Below are 12,470 nucleotides of genomic sequence, written 5' to 3' on the forward strand. Positions count from 1 at the left end.
ATATGCAGGATAACCAATGTCGTAAAAGACCTAAAATAGGTACAATAAGGCATTTATGTGTCTTAAAAGGTAGAAGAAGGTCTAAAAAGGTCGAAAAAAGTCGAAAAAAGCCAAAAAAAGTCGAAAAAAGTCGAAAAAATGTCGAAAAATGCCGTAAAACGGCAAATCAGACATATGCAGGATAACCAATGTCGTAAAAGACCTAAAATAGGTACAATAAGGCATTTATGTGTCTTAAAAGGTAGAAGAAGGTCTAAAAAGGTAGAAAAAGGTCGAAAAAAGTCGAAAAAAAGTCAAAAAAAGTCGAAAAATGTCGAAAAATGCCGTAAAACGGCAAATCAGACATATGCAGGATAACCAATGTCGTAAAAGACCTAAAATAGGTACAATAAGGCATTTATGTGTCTTAAAAGGTAGAAGAAGGTCTAAAAAGGTAGAAAAAGGTCGAAAAAAGTCGAAAAAAGTCGAAAAAAGTCGAAAAATGTCGAAAAATGCCGTAAAACGGCAAATCAGACATATGCAGGATAACCAATGTCGTAAAAGACCTAAAATAGGTACAATAAGGCATTTATGTGTCTTAAAAGGTAGAAGAAGGTCTAAAAAGGTAGAAAAAGGTCGAAAAAAGTCAAAAAGCCCAAAAAGGTCGAAAAAAGTCGAAAAAATGTCGAAAAATGCCGTAAAACGGCAAATCAGACATATGCAGGATAACCAATGTCGTAAAAGACCTAAAATAGGTAGAATAAGGCATTTATGTGTCTTAAAAGGTAGAAGAAGGTCTAAAAAGGTAGAAAAAGGTCGAAAAAAGTCGAAAAAAGTCGAAAAAAGTCGAAAAATGTCGAAAAATGCCGTAAAACGGCAAATCAGACATATGCAGGATAACCAATGTCGTAAAAGACCTAAAATAGGTACAATAAGGCATTTATGTGTCTTAAAAGGTAGAAGAAGGTCTAAAAAGGTAGAAAAAGGTCGAAAAAAGTCGAAAAAAAAAAAAGTCGAAAAAATGTCGAAAAAAAAAAATGCCGTAAAACGGCAAATCAGACATATGCAGGATAACCAATGTCGTAAAAGACCTAAAATAGGTAGAATAAGGCATTTATGTGTCTTAAAAGGTAGAAGAAGGTCTAAAAAGGTAGAAAAAGGTCGAAAAAAGTCGAAAAAAGTCGAAAAAAGTCGAAAAATGTCGAAAAATGCCGTAAAACGGCAAATCAGACATATGCAGGATAACCAATGTCGTAAAAGACCTAAAATAGGTACAATAAGGCATTTATGTGTCTTAAAAGGTAGAAGAAGGTCTAAAAAGGTAGAAAAAGGTCGAAAAAAGTCGAAAAAAGTCGAAAAAAGTCGAAAAATGTCGAAAAATGCCGTAAAACGGCAAATCAGACATATGCAGGATAACCAATGTCGTAAAAGACCTAAAATAGGTACAATAAGGCATTTATGTGTCTTAAAAGGTAGAAGAAGGTCTAAAAAAGAAAAAGGTCGAAAAAAAGTCGAAAAAAGTCGAAAAAAGTCGAAAAATGTCGAAAAATGCCGTAAAACGGCAAATCAGACATATGCAGGATAACCAATGTCGTAAAAGACCTAAAATAGGTACAATAAGGCATTTATGTGTCTTAAAAGGTAGAAGAAGGTCTAAAAAGGTAGAAAAAGGTCGAAAAAAGTCGAAAAAAGTCGAAAAAAGTCGAAAAATGTCGAAAATGCCGTAAAACGGCAAATCAGACATATGCAGGATAACCAATGTCGTAAAAGACCTAAAATAGGTAGAATAAGGCATTTATGTGTCTTAAAAGGTAGAAGAAGGTCTAAAAAGGTCGAAAAAAGTCGAAAAAAGTCGAAAAATGTCGAAAATGCCGTAAAACGGCAAATCAGACATATGCAGGATAACCAATGTCGTAAAAGACCTAAAATAGGAAAAAAGGTCGAAAAAAGTCGAAAAAAGTCGAAAAAGGTCGAAAATGCCGTAAAACGGCAAATCAGACATATGCAGGATAACCAATGTCGTAAAAGACCTAAAATAGGTAGAATAAGGCATTTATGTGTCTTAAAAGGTAGAAGAAGGTCTAAAAAGGTCGAAAAAAGTCGAAAAAAGTCGAAAAAAGTCGAAAAATGTCGAAAATGCCGTAAAACGGCAAATCAGACATATGCAGGATAACCAATGTCGTAAAAGACCTAAAATAGGTAAATAAGGCATTTATGTGTCTTAAAAGGTAGAAGAAGGTCTAAAAAGGTAGAAAAAGGTCGAAAAAAGTCCAAAAAAAGTCGAAAAAAGTCGAAAAATGAAAAATGCCGTAAAACGGCAAATCAGACATATGCAGGATAACCAATGTCGTAAAAGACCTAAAATAGGTACAATAAGGCATTTATGTGTCTTAAAAGGTAGAAGAAGGTCTAAAAAGGTAGAAAAAGGTCGAAAAAAAGTCGAAAAAAGTCGAAAAAAGTCGAAAAATGAAAAATGCCGTAAAACGGCAAATCAGACATATGCAGGATAACCAATGTCGTAAAAGACCTAAAATAGGTACAATAAGGCATTTATGTGTCTTAAAAGGTAGAAGAAGGTCTAAAAAAGTCGAAAAAAGTCGAAAAAAGTCGAAAAAAGTCGAAAAATGTCGAAAAATGCCGTAAAACGGCAAATCAGACATATGCAGGATAACCAATGTCGTAAAAGACCTAAAATAGGTACAATAAGGCATTTATGTGTCTTAAAAGGTAGAAGAAGGTCTAAAAAGGTAGAAAAAGGTCGAAAAAAGTCGAAAAAAGTCGAAAAAAGTCGAAAAATGTCGAAAAATGCCGTAAAACGGCAAATCAGACATATGCAGGATAACCAATGTCGTAAAAGACCTAAAATAGGTAGAATAAGGCATTTATGTGTCTTAAAAGGTAGAAGAAGGTCTAAAAAGGTAGAAAAAGGTCGAAAAAAGTCGAAAAAAGTCAAAAAGTCGAAAAAAGTCGAAAAATGTCGAAAAATGCCGTAAAACGGCAAATCAGACATATGCAGGATAACCAATGTCGTAAAAGACCTAAAATAGGTACAATAAGGCATTTATGTGTCTTAAAAGGTAGAAGAAGGTCTAAAAAGGTAGAAAAAGGTCGAAAAAAGTCGAAAAAAAAAAGTCGAAAAAAGTCGAAAAATGTCGAAAAATGCCGTAAAACGGCAAATCAGACATATGCAGGATAACCAATGTCGTAAAAGACCTAAAATAGGTACAATAAGGCATTTATGTGTCTTAAAAGGTAGAAGAAGGTCTAAAAAGGTAGAAAAAGGTCGAAAAAAGTCGAAAAAAGTCGAAAAAAGTCGAAAAATGTCGAAAATGCCGTAAAACGGCAAATCAGACATATGCAGGATAACCAATGTCGTAAAAGACCTAAAATAGGTAGAATAAGGCATTTATGTGTCTTAAAAGGTAGAAGAAGGTCTAAAAAGGTAGAAAAAGGTCGAAAAAAGTCGAAAAAAGTCGAAAAAAGTCGAAAAATGTCGAAAATGCCGTAAAACGGCAAATCAGACATATGCAGGATAACCAATGTCGTAAAAGACCTAAAATAGGTACAATAAGGCATTTATGTGTCTTAAAAGGTAGAAGAAGGTCTAAAAAGGTAGAAAAAGGTCGAAAAAAGTCGAAAAAAGTCGAAAAAAGTCGAAAAATGTCGAAAAATGCCGTAAAACGGCAAATCAGACATATGCAGGATAACCAATGTCGTAAAAGACCTAAAATAGGTACAATAAGGCATTTATGTGTCTTAAAAGGTAGAAGAAGGTCTAAAAAGGTCGAAAAAGGTCGAAAAAAGTTGCAAAAAGCCCAAAAAAGTCGAAAAAAGTCGAAAAATGTCGAAAATGCCGTAAAACGGCAAATCAGACATATGCAGGATAACCAATGTCGTAAAAGACCTAAAATAGGTAGAATAAGGCATTTATGTGTCTTAAAAGGTAGAAGAAGGTCTAAAAAGGTAGAAAAAGGTCGAAAAAAGTTGCAAAAAGCCCAAAAAGGTCGAAAAAAGTCGAAAAATGTCGAAAATGCCGTAAAACGGCAAATCAGACATATGCAGGATAACCAATGTCGTAAAAGACCTAAAATAGGTAGAATAAGGCATTTATGTGTCTTAAAAGGTAGAAGAAGGTCTAAAAAGGTAGAAAAAGGTCGAAAAAAGTTGCAAAAAGCCCAAAAAGGTCGAAAAAAGTCGAAAAATGTCGAAAATGCCGTAAAACGGCAAATCAGACATATGCAGGATAACCAATGTCGTAAAAGACCTAAAATAGGTAGAATAAGGCATTTATGTGTCTTAAAAGGTAGAAGAAGGTCTAAAAAGGTAGAAAAAGGTCGAAAAAAGTTGCAAAAAGCCCAAAAAGGTCGAAAAAAGTCGAAAAATGTCGAAAATGCCGTAAAACGGCAAATCAGACATATGCAGGATAACCAATGTCGTAAAAGACCTAAAATAGGTAGAATAAGGCATTTATGTGTCTTAAAAGGTAGAAGAAGGTCTAAAAAGGTAGAAAAAGGTCGAAAAAAGTCAAAAAGCCAAAAAAGGTCGAAAAATGTCGAAAAATGCCGTAAAACGGCAAATCAGACATATGCAGGATAACCAATGTCGTAAAAGACCTAAAATAGGTAGAATAAGGCATTTATGTGTCTTAAAAGGTAGAAGAAGGTCTAAAAAGGTCGAAAAAAGGTCGAAAAAAGTCGAAAAAAGTCGAAAAATGTCGAAAATGCCGTAAAACGGCAAATCAGACATATGCAGGATAACCAATGTCGTAAAAGACCTAAAATAGGTAGAATAAGGCATTTATGTGTCTTAAAAGGTAGAAGAAGGTCTAAAAAGGTAGAAAAAGGTCGAAAAAAGTTGCAAAAAAAAAGGTCGAAAAAGTCGAAAAATGTCGAAAATGCCGTAAAACGGCAAATCAGACATATGCAGGATAACCAATGTCGTAAAAGACCTAAAATAGGTAGAATAAGGCATTTATGTGTCTTAAAAGGTAGAAGAAGGTCTAAAAAGGTCTAAAAAGGTCGAAAAAAGTCGAAAAAAGTCGAAAAAAGTCGAAAAATGTCGAAAAATGCCGTAAAACGGCAAATCAGACATATGCAGGATAACCAATGTCGTAAAAGACCTAAAATAGGTACAATAAGGCATTTATGTGTCTTAAAAGGTAGAAGAAGGTCTAAAAAGGTAGAAAAAGGTCGAAAAAAAAAAAAAAAAAGTCGAAAAAAGTCGAAAAATGAAAAATGCCGTAAAACGGCAAATCAGACATATGCAGGATAACCAATGTCGTAAAAGACCTAAAATAGGTACAATAAGGCATTTATGTGTCTTAAAAGGTAGAAGAAGGTCTAAAAAGGTAGAAAAAGGTCGAAAAAAAGTCGAAAAAAGTCGAAAAAAAGTCGAAAAATGAAAAATGCCGTAAAACGGCAAATCAGACATATGCAGGATAACCAATGTCGTAAAAGACCTAAAATAGGTACAATAAGGCATTTATGTGTCTTAAAAGGTAGAAGAAGGTCTAAAAAGGTAGAAAAAAGGTCGAAAAAAGTCGAAAAAAGTCGAAAAAAGTCGAAAAATGTCGAAAAAATGCCGTAAAACGGCAAATCAGACATATGCAGGATAACCAATGTCGTAAAAGACCTAAAATAGGTAGAATAAGGCATTTATGTGTCTTAAAAGGTAGAAGAAGGTCTAAAAAGGTAGAAAAAGTCGAAAAAAAGTCGAAAAAAGTCGAAAAATGTCGAAAATGCCGTAAAACGGCAAATCAGACATATGCAGGATAACCAATGTCGTAAAAGACCTAAAATAGGTAGAATAAGGCATTTATGTGTCTTAAAAGGTAGAAGAAGGTCTAAAAAGGTAGAAAAAGGTCGAAAAAAAAAAAAAAAGTCGAAAAAAGTCGAAAAATGTCGAAAATGCCGTAAAACGGCAAATCAGACATATGCAGGATAACCAATGTCGTAAAAGACCTAAAATAGGTAGAATAAGGCATTTATGTGTCTTAAAAGGTAGAAGAAGGTCTAAAAAGGTAGAAAAAGGTCGAAAAAAGTCGAAAAAAGTCGAAAAAAGTCGAAAAATGTCGAAAAATGCCGTAAAACGGCAAATCAGACATATGCAGGATAACCAATGTCGTAAAAGACCTAAAATAGGTACAATAAGGCATTTATGTGTCTTAAAAGGTAGAAGAAGGTCTAAAAAGGTAGAAAAAGGTCGAAAAAAGTCGAAAAAAGTCGAAAAATGTCGAAAAATGCCGTAAAACGGCAAATCAGACATATGCAGGATAACCAATGTCGTAAAAGACCTAAAATAGGTAGAATAAGGCATTTATGTGTCTTAAAAGGTAGAAGAAGGTCTAAAAAGGTAAAAAAGGTCGAAAAAAGTCGAAAAAAAAAAGTCGAAAAATGTCGAAAAATGCCGTAAAACGGCAAATCAGACATATGCAGGATAACCAATGTCGTAAAAGACCTAAAATAGGTAGAATAAGGCATTTATGTGTCTTAAAAGGTAGAAGAAGGTCTAAAAAGGTAGAAAAAGGTCGAAAATGCCGTAAAACGGCAAATCAGACATATGCAGGATAACCAATGTCGTAAAAGACCTAAAATAGGTAGAATAAGGCATTTATGTGTCTTAAAAGGTAGAAGAAGGTCTAAAAAGGTAGAAAAAGGTCGAAAAAAAAAAAAGTCGAAAAAAGTCGAAAAATGTCGAAAATGCCGTAAAACGGCAAATCAGACATATGCAGGATAACCAATGTCGTAAAAGACCTAAAATAGGTACAATAAGGCATTTATGTGTCTTAAAAGGTAGAAGAAGGTCTAAAAAGGTAGAAAAAGGTCGAAAAAAGTCGCAAAAAGCCCAAAAAAGTCGAAAAAAGTCGAAAAATGTCGAAAAATGCCGTAAAACGGCAAATCAGACATATGCAGGATAACCAATGTCGTAAAAGACCTAAAATAGGTACAATAAGGCATTTATGTGTCTTAAAAGGTAGAAGAAGGTCTAAAAAGGTAGAAAAAGGTCGAAAAAAGTCGAAAAAAGTCGAAAAAAGTCGAAAAATGTCGAAAAATGAAAAATGCCGTAAAACGGCAAATCAGACATATGCAGGATAACCAATGTCGTAAAAGACCTAAAATAGGTACAATAAGGCATTTATGTGTCTTAAAAGGTAGAAGAAGGTCTAAAAAGGTAGAAAAAGGTCGAAAAAAGTCGAAAAAAGTCGAAAAAAGTCGAAAAATGTCGAAAAATGCCGTAAAACGGCAAATCAGACATATGCAGGATAACCAATGTCGTAAAAGACCTAAAATAGGTAGAATAAGGCATTTATGTGTCTTAAAAGGTAGAAGAAGGTCTAAAAGGTAGAAAAAGGTCGAAAAAAGTCGAAAAAAAAAGTCGAAAAAAGTCGAAAAATGTCGAAAAATGCCGTAAAACGGCAAATCAGACATATGCAGGATAACCAATGTCGTAAAAGACCTAAAATAGGTACAATAAGGCATTTATGTGTCTTAAAAGGTAGAAGAAGGTCTAAAAAGGTAGAAAAAGGTCGAAAAAAAAAAAAAAAAAGTCGAAAAAAGTCGAAAAATGAAAAATGCCGTAAAACGGCAAATCAGACATATGCAGGATAACCAATGTCGTAAAAGACCTAAAATAGGTACAATAAGGCATTTATGTGTCTTAAAAGGTAGAAGAAGGTCTAAAAAGGTCGAAAAAAGTCGAAAAAAGTCGAAAAAAAGTCGAAAAATGTCGAAAAATGCCGTAAAACGGCAAATCAGACATATGCAGGATAACCAATGTCGTAAAAGACCTAAAATAGGTAGAATAAGGCATTTATGTGTCTTAAAAGGTAGAAGAAGGTCTAAAAAGGTCGAAAAAAGTCGAAAAAAAGTCGAAAAAAGTCGAAAAATGTCGAAAAATGCCGTAAAACGGCAAATCAGACATATGCAGGATAACCAATGTCGTAAAAGACCTAAAATAGGTAGAATAAGGCATTTATGTGTCTTAAAAGGTAGAAGAAGGTCTAAAAAGGTAGAAAAAGGTCGAAAAAAGTCGAAAAAAGTCGAAAAATGTCGAAAAATGCCGTAAAACGGCAAATCAGACATATGCAGGATAACCAATGTCGTAAAAGACCTAAAATAGGTACAATAAGGCATTTATGTGTCTTAAAAGGTAGAAGAAGGTCTAAAAAGGTAGAAAAAAGTCGAAAAAAGTCGAAAAAAGTCGAAAAATGAAAAATGCCGTAAAACGGCAAATCAGACATATGCAGGATAACCAATGTCGTAAAAGACCTAAAATAGGTAGAATAAGGCATTTATGTGTCTTAAAAGGTAGAAGAAGGTCTAAAAAGGTAGAAAAAAGGTCGAAAAAAAAAAAAGTCGAAAAAAGTCGAAAAAATGTCGAAAATGCCGTAAAACGGCAAATCAGACATATGCAGGATAACCAATGTCGTAAAAGACCTAAAATAGGTAGAATAAGGCATTTATGTGTCTTAAAAGGTAGAAGAAGGTCTAAAAAGGTAGAAAAAGGTCGAAAAAAAGTCGAAAAAAAAAAAAGTCGAAAAATGTCGAAAAATGCCGTAAAACGGCAAATCAGACATATGCAGGATAACCAATGTCGTAAAAGACCTAAAATAGGTACAATAAGGCATTTATGTGTCTTAAAAGGTAGAGTCTAAAAAGAAAAAGGTAAAAAGGTCGAAAAAAGTCGAAAAAAGTCGAAAAAAGTCGAAAAATGTCGAAAATGCCGTAAAACGGCAAATCAGACATATGCAGGATAACCAATGTCGTAAAAGACCTAAAATAGGTAGAATAAGGCATTTATGTGTCTTAAAAGGTAGAAGAAGGTCTAAAAAGGTAGAAAAAGGTCGAAAAAAGTCGAAAAAGTCGAAAAAAGTCGAAATTTCGAAAATGCCGTAAAACGGCAAATCAGACATATGCAGGATAACCAATGTCGTAAAAGACCTAAAATAGGTAGAAGAAGGCATTTATGTGTCTTAAAAGGTAGAAGAAGGTCTAAAAAGGTAGAAAAAGGTCGAAAAAAGTCGAAAAAAGTCGAAAAATGTCGAAAAATGCCGTAAAACGGCAAATCAGACATATGCAGGATAACCAATGTCGTAAAAGACCTAAAATAGGTACAATAAGGCATTTATGTGTCTTAAAAGGTAGAAGAAGGTCTAAAAAGGTAGAAAAAGGTCGAAAAAAGTCGAAAAAAGTCGAAAAAAGTCGAAAAATGTCGAAAAATGCCGTAAAACGGCAAATCAGACATATGCAGGATAACCAATGTCGTAAAAGACCTAAAATAGGTAGAATAAGGCATTTATGTGTCTTAAAAGGTAGAAGAAGGTCTAAAAAGGTAGAAAAAGGTCGAAAAAAGTCGAAAAAAGTCGAAAAAAGTCGAAATTTCGAAAATGCCGTAAAACGGCAAATCAGACATATGCAGGATAACCAATGTCGTAAAAGACCTAAAATAGGTAGAATAAGGCATTTATGTGTCTTAAAAGGTAGAAGAAGGTCTAAAAAGGTAGAAAAAGGTCGAAAAAAGTCGAAAAAAGTCGAAAAAAGTCGAAAAATGTCGAAAAATGCCGTAAAACGGCAAATCAGACATATGCAGGATAACCAATGTCGTAAAAGACCTAAAATAGTACAATAAGGCATTTATGTGTCTTAAAAGGTAGAAGAAGGTCTAAAAAGGTAGAAAAAGTCGAAAAAAGTCGAAAAAAGTCGAAAAAAGTCGAAAAATGTCGAAAAATGCCGTAAAACGGCAAATCAGACATATGCAGGATAACCAATGTCGTAAAAGACCTAAAATAGGTAAATAAGGCATTTATGTGTCTTAAAAGGTAGAAAAGGTCTAAAAAGTAGAAAAAAGGTCGAAAAAATTTGAAAAAAGTCGAAAAAAGTCGAAAAAAGTCGAAAAATGTCGAAAAATGCCGTAAAACGGCAAATCAGACATATGCAGGATAACCAATGTCGTAAAAGACCTAAAATAGGTAGAAGAAGGCATTTATGTGTCTTAAAAGGTAGAAGAAGGTCTAAAAAGGTCGAAAAAGGTCGAAAAAAGTCGAAAAAAGTCGAAAAAAAAGTCGAAAAATGTCGAAAAATGCCGTAAAACGGCAAATCAGACATATGCAGGATAACCAATGTCGTAAAAGACCTAAAATAGGTAAATAAGGCATTTATGTGTCTTAAAAGGTAGAAGAAGGTCTAAAAGGTAGAAAAAGGTCGAAAAAAGTCGAAAAAGTCGAAAAAAAGTCGAAAAATGTCGAAAATGCCGTAAAACGGCAAATCAGACATATGCAGGATAACCAATGTCGTAAAAGACCTAAAATAGGTAAAATAAGGCATTTATGTGTCTTAAAAGGTAGAAGAAGGTCTAAAAAGGTAGAAAAAGGTCGAAAAAAAAAAAAAAGTCGAAAAAAGTCGAAAAATGTCGAAAAAATGCCGTAAAACGGCAAATCAGACATATGCAGGATAACCAATGTCGTAAAAGACCTAAAATAGGTAGAATAAGGCATTTATGTGTCTTAAAAGGTAGAAGAAGGTCTAAAAAGGTAGAAAAAGGTCGAAAAAAGTCGAAAAAAGTCGAAAAAAGTCGAAAAATGTCGAAAATGCCGTAAAACGGCAAATCAGACATATGCAGGATAACCAATGTCGTAAAAGACCTAAAATAGGTAGAATAAGGCATTTATGTGTCTTAAAAGGTAGAAGAAGGTCTAAAAAGGTAGAAAAAGGTCGAAAAAAAAAAAAAAAGTCGAAAAAAGTCGAAAAATGTCGAAAAATGCCGTAAAACGGCAAATCAGACATATGCAGGATAACCAATGTCGTAAAAGACCTAAAATAGGTAGAATAAGGCATTTATGTGTCTTAAAAGGTAGAAGAAGGTCTAAAAAGGTAGAAAAAGGTCGAAAAAAGTCGAAAAAAGTCGAAAAAAGTCGAAAAATGTCGAAAAATGCCGTAAAACGGCAAATCAGACATATGCAGGATAACCAATGTCGTAAAAGACCTAAAATAGGTACAATAAGGCATTTATGTGTCTTAAAAGGTAGAAGAAGGTCTAAAAAGGTAGAAAAAGGTCGAAAAAAGTTGCAAAAAGCCCAAAAAGGTCGAAAAAAGTCGAAAAATGTCGAAAATGCCGTAAAACGGCAAATCAGACATATGCAGGATAACCAATGTCGTAAAAGACCTAAAATAGGTAGAATAAGGCATTTATGTGTCTTAAAAGGTAGAAGAAGGTCTAAAAAGGTAGAAAAAGGTCGAAAAAAGTTGCAAAAAGCCCAAAAAGGTCGAAAAAAGTCGAAAAATGTCGAAAATGCCGTAAAACGGCAAATCAGACATATGCAGGATAACCAATGTCGTAAAAGACCTAAAATAGGTAGAATAAGGCATTTATGTGTCTTAAAAGGTAGAAGAAGGTCGAAAAAAGTCGAAAAAAGTCGAAAATGTCGAAAATGCCGTAAAACGGCAAATCAGACATATGCAGGATAACCAATGTCGTAAAAGACCTAAAATAGTAGAAGAAGGCATTTATGTGTCTTAAAAGGTAGAAGAAGGTCTAAAAAGGTAGAAAAAGGTCGAAAAAAGTCGAAAAAAGTCAAAAAAAGTCGAAAAATGTCGAAAAATGCCGTAAAACGGCAAATCAGACATATGCAGGATAACCAATGTCGTAAAAGACCTAAAATAGGTAATAAGGCATTTATGTGTCTTGAAAGGTAGAAGAAGGTCTAAAAGGTAAAAAGGTCGAAAAAAGAAAAAAGTCGAAAAATGTCGAAAATGCCGTAAAACGGCAAATCAGACATATGCAGGATAACCAATGTCGTAAAGACCTAAAATAGGTAAATAAGGCATTTATGTGTCTTAAAAGGTAGAAGAAGGTCTAAAAAGGTAGAAAAAGGTCGAAAAAAAGTCGAAAAAAGTCGAAAAATGTCGAAAAATGCCGTAAAACGGCAAATCAGACATATGCAGGATAACCAATGTCGTAAAGACCTAAAATAGGTAGAATAAGGCATTTATGTGTCTTAAAAGGTAGAAGAAGGTCTAAAAAGGTAGAAAAAGAAAAAAGTCGAAAAAAGTCGAAAAAGTCGAAAAATGTCGAAAATGCCGTAAAACGGCAAATCAGACATATGCAGGATAACCAATGTCGTAAAAGACCTAAAATAGGTAGAATAAGGCATTTATGTGTCTTAAAAGGTAGAAGAAGGTCTAAAAAGGTAGAAAAAGGTCGAAAAAAAAAAAAAAGTCGAAAAAAAGTCGAAAAATGTCGAAAAAATGCCGTAAAACGGCAAATCAGACATATGCAGGATAACCAATGTCGTAAAAGACCTAAAATAGGTACAATAAGGCATTTATGTGTCTTAAAAGGTAGATGAAGGTCTAAAAAGGTAGAAAAAGGTCGAAAAAAGTCGAAAAAAGTCGAAAAAAGTCGAAAAATGTCGAAAATGCCGTAAAACGGCAAATCAGACATATGCAGGATAACCAATGTCGTAAAAGACCTAAAATAGGTAGAATAAGGCATTT

The sequence above is a fragment of the Pomacea canaliculata genome, linkage group LG6 (assembly GCF_003073045.1).
Source record: "Pomacea canaliculata isolate SZHN2017 linkage group LG6, ASM307304v1, whole genome shotgun sequence".
NCBI classification, from domain to species: Eukaryota; Metazoa; Mollusca; class Gastropoda; order Architaenioglossa; family Ampullariidae; genus Pomacea; species Pomacea canaliculata.